We start from the raw sequence: 4,782 nt of genomic DNA, 5'->3' as shown, positions 1-4,782 counted from the left end.
GCCACAGAAACACGGCTCGGGGATATCCGGAACCTATCTGAGCGCTGCGGGTGCACTAGGGTCCCGGCGCGAGAAGAGCTTTTAAGTTGGGGGGAGCCAGGCCCTGCGGCCACTGGCTGAAGGAATTGGAGGTAGGGCATTGGAACTGGTTCGAGAAATGGGGGCTTTCTTGAGTTCTTTTTGCAACGTTGTTGTTGTTGTTGTTTTTTTCCCCCTTTTGCTGCTGCATAAGAAAATGCTTTTGAAAACCTGCTGGTCCAAGGACGACGACCCGTTTTGCAAGCTATTTCAAAGGGGAAAATAGTCCTCCCTCTGTGGCGCAGAGTTTACCTTTCTACACCTCCACGTTGTAATAAAAAATAAAATCTCTGTCCTGAAAAGCCGGCAAGTGCTCTTTTGGAGTTTGTGTTTAAGCACTGGGTCTAAACTTTCAGGGAGCGGATGGAGGGGCCACGCTAGCGCCCCCAAAGTTACCGCATATGATCTGCGTTCTGCCTAACGGTCTTTGAGAGATCAAACGGAGGTCTCGCATCACCCCATTCAAATGCCCACGGACTGAGCAAGCTAGTTATGAATAAGGGATGGGGCCTCCCCACCCCCACCCCAGTGTCTTTGTGTACGGGTGGGAGAGGACCTTTGCACAAGATGACAGCATAAAACTGTTTAAAGTGATACTGTGTGTATAGGTTTGGCCTAAAGCAGAATACTTCCACAAATGCACAGAGATGCTCCCCTAATGCGAGAAAACAAAACTAAAAAGCAGTGGTTACTGCGGCGCAGGGTAGCACAATGGCTCAGTGCGAAGAGGGGCGATGGCAATCCCGGAGCTCTCAGTTGGCAGGCTTCAGAGAGCACACCCTGAATTCATCTCTTGGCGGTCTGGATGAATCCAATGCGAATCCGGAGCGTAGACCAGTCGGCTGCAATGGTCAACCGGTCGGCGCCTCTCAGCTTTATTCTGCACTGCTTTGGAAGCAAACAAACAACCCGAAAACGTCCATGTGTGTGCTGTGAATTCAAGTACCACCAGGCGTTCCAGCAGCCAACCCTCCGCCTAAAAGGGCGATTCCGGGAGAGGAGGTTAAAAAGTGAACCTGATTGTGTATCTTTCCCTTGAGGCCCTTGGCTGCCCCCCACCTTCCCCATTTCAGACCTGCGGACCTCATGGGGCGCAGAAAGGAACCCCCAGCAAGAGACTGCTAACCTTAGGAGGCTTGCCTCCAAAACTGCTTAGGGCACAGACCCCTTAGTCTTACTCCTAACTCCCACCACGTCATCAATCTCTCCTCCCGAACTTCGCGAGGCACTACAACTGAGAGGAACTTCCAAAAATTCTCGGGACTGGAAGCCTGGGTCACCCGCAGCACCGTGGCCCAGAGGCTTGCAAGTGGGAAGTTGACACATAGAAGGCCTAGAATGACCCTGAATCTGGGGCACTGAAATCTCTAAATCTCTTGGGAATGCAGAGACCACAAATTTTGCAAAGCCACATTTCTCCCATATTTCCTTCAAATAAATGGTCAGCAAAACCAGGAGTATAAGAAACCTGAGAGTAACGATTTCTTTTCTTTTTTTTTTAAAGGAAAGCAGCAGAGCTCAGCACCAGGTTTGGGGGACATTTCCACTACAAGGCGACCCACACTCTCCCTCAGTCACCTAGTCACCCTTGCCACTCAAACAGTCTTGCATTATTTGGTCCCCGGGGCTCCGTTTCACTCCAGTGCACATGGAGGCTGAGACCTAAATACTCATTTGATATAGCGCAATAATCCTTTTCTCATATTTGATGGGAATGTTTTCCATATCCCAGTATTTGACAACATCTCCCTATAGGGACAGGTTTGTATTTATGTTGGTAAAATGTCCCCTGCCTCAAAGTCTATTGTAACCCAACACCTGACAACCCCGAGTCCCATTTCTGTTTGCAGAAAGGGTTTATTCAAGCACATAATGGGATCCCAGCAGAAAGCCTTTCAGAACAAGGGGCTATGGTAAACTTCACCACATGAACTCCGTTTCCAGGGCTATTAAGCTTTTAATTGGAAAATAGCAGAGGAAATTTCAAGGTGACTATAACGTGTTAGTAGTTAGTGTGGAGAAGAAAAGCCGGAGCGGGGATGAATGTAAAAAGCATATGGTCCGAATCACATTTAGGAGGAGAGGCCTGCCGCTTAGTACAACTAAGTCCCGGCGGCTTATATACTTATGGGAAAAATCATCAAAGAAATTGGAAAGGGAGCAGTGAGAGTTACAAGTAAGTGTAACCTCGCTAGACTGGATCCACTCAGTCCTGCTCTGGGTGGGTGGGTGTGGGTGCGCGCGCGCGTGTTCAAACCACAATAACTGGGTAAAGCTTGTGTGTGTGTGTGTGCGCGCGCGGGCGCTTACGCATGTGTTCAAACCACAATTAACTGGGTAAAGCTGTGATAGGTATTAAAGGGTCAAAGGCTGTAAGACAAGTGTGCATATGTGGTTCTCTTTCTCTTGGCGCGCACACAATCTCACGGGTTGTGTGTATATCTAAAAGTTAAGAACGCAGTGCCCCTGCTCAGAAACTGAAGATGTCCCGATTGGAAGCTGCCCCTCACCGCAAGCAACACTTAATCAAAAGGACAGTTTCATATTGTCCCGGATATATAAATACATCAAGAAATTTTCTGCTTTGCTGGATTCTTAGGGAGGGGGAAGTCAAGGTTCTTATACTGCTGCTTAAACCTCGACCACGGTGACACTGAAGACTGGGGCATGTAGAAAGCCTTTTTATGTTTTTATTTTCTAGAAAGCCCTTTTAAAGCAGGAAAACGAACTCCCTCTACCCACTCAAGAATTTTTCAGCTCTCACCCTGTCCATGCCTCTCAGCATCACTCATTGGCGAGCTTCACATTGAAAGGGGGGAACAAATGTCCAGTGAGGCATTTGTTTCTAGAGGGGAAACCAGCAATCCATTTCTTGAGGTAACAATGATGCCCCGGTCTGCCACATTTGGGAGGGCCTCCTATACACCCCCATGGATCCCCGAAGTCACCCTCCGGGGCTCAAGACAGAGGACAGAGACCATGCGACCAACGAGTGATTGAACTTGCGCCTGACCGGCGGGGGACGCGGCTAAGCAGAAGGAAGATCCTGGAGTCTCGTACCACACCATTGTGGTATCAGGCTGCCTGAGGATCTCGGCGGCCGAAGCTTTTCGGAGCAAACGGGACCTAAAACGGCTTGCAACCCCGCCAGCCCCGTACAGACGCGGCTGCCTGGTCCTTCGTATTCTAGAACTCTGGAAACCAGCAACCGTTCACGCCAAGGTCGCGCCTGCCCCCACCATCTAAGGCGGGTGTAGGGGTGTCGCTCCCGCACTGCAGCGTCTGAGGCGCGGCGACATCCGCCGAGCGCTCCCCCTGGGCCAGGGCCGCGAGGCCCGAAGGCGCCCGGGGCTCCTGGGTCGAGGCGCACGCACCCCGCCGGCACCAGGAGGGCGTGTGGGGACCCGGGGCGGTGGTCAGATCCCTACACCGTTTTAGAAGAGTGTCGCCTCGGAAGCCTGACGACCCCGTTTGCTTTCTGGGCCAAAGGAAAAGGAAAGATGTACCCTCCGAGATGAAATGAGAGCAGCCCCGGACTTTAACATTTTAAGACAGTCTTTTCTCTGCGACTCCAGAAACCAAAAAGAGTCGGGAAAATAATTTTAAGTATGTTAGCGAAAACTTCAAGAAACAAGAGTTTCTTTTCCCCGGAGTATTTGCTTTCGGGGCGCTAGTGCAATGCCCCAGGACAAGCCCTCTTTCCAGAACTCTCTGGCGACTCCTCGGCAGTCTCAGAATAAAGCTCTGCGGGGTGAGGCGGAGAGAGGTGAGGACTTCAGCGCTGAAGTCCCTTCTCGATTCGAGCGGCACGACAATAAATAGTGGGAAACGGCCGGCGCTGCCCGCCTGTCAGGGAAAGCTGGGTACAAACGCCACGAACCGAGACCAGACCGTCAGAACAACAACGCTGCAAGGCCGAAGCCCCGTGCGGGAACCGAAAGGCACCCCACCCCAAGACTCTAGGCCCAGACTCGGCTCACCTAGCCGGCACCAAAGCCTCCAGGGCGGGGAGACTTCCGGAGCACGCGGGCCCCACCCACCTAACGCCCCGCCCACTCTCCCAGAACCCTCTTGCACCGTCTGGGCCGCAGCTTAGAGTTACTGAAAAGTTTGCAGGCCTTTGGCCAGGGGTAGGGGAAGGCACTTAACGAATACTTGACTGAGGGAAGGCCTCGCTTTTCCCTGGGGGCGGGGGAGGGGGGGAGGTGGAGAGGAGTCTTTTAAAGGCGAGAATAAAAGATACATTGGTGGCTGAGCTTACGCGTGCCCGGCGCGCAGCAAAGGTCTCAGGCCTTGTTCGCTTGCCTGTACGCAGAGGGAGCGAGGAGGACGTAAACCCACGCAAGTTCCCGGAGCAACCTCTCAGAGGGGCGGCGGGCTGGCTGCGGCGACCCCAACCGGAGGGGCGGATAGGGCCCAATCCCGGGAGCTAAGGAAAACCCTGCGCTCGCCAGGCTGCCTTCTGGATTGCTTGTGACACGAAGCACGTTCTATAAAGCGTGCCAAGCGTGGTGCTATGCGTCAGATGCGGGGTAGTCTACATGTGCACGTGAAGCCAGTTCAGTACTGCGGTTTCCGAGAAACGGGGAGAGGGCTCAATTTCTACGCCTGGGTGGGAATCTAGTTTCCACTAGATGCCCGGGAGACGGCTATGCGGGCTCCGTGCGTGGGCTTTGCAGGGGGAGTGTAAGCAGGGATAATGGC

This window comes from Bison bison, unplaced genomic scaffold, assembly GCF_000754665.1.
Source record: "Bison bison bison isolate TAMUID 2011002044 unplaced genomic scaffold, Bison_UMD1.0 scf7180017864469, whole genome shotgun sequence".
Lineage (NCBI taxonomy): Eukaryota > Metazoa > Chordata > Mammalia > Artiodactyla > Bovidae > Bison > Bison bison.
The sequence above is the reverse complement of the archived record's forward strand: the minus strand, read 5'-3'. Positions refer to the sequence as shown.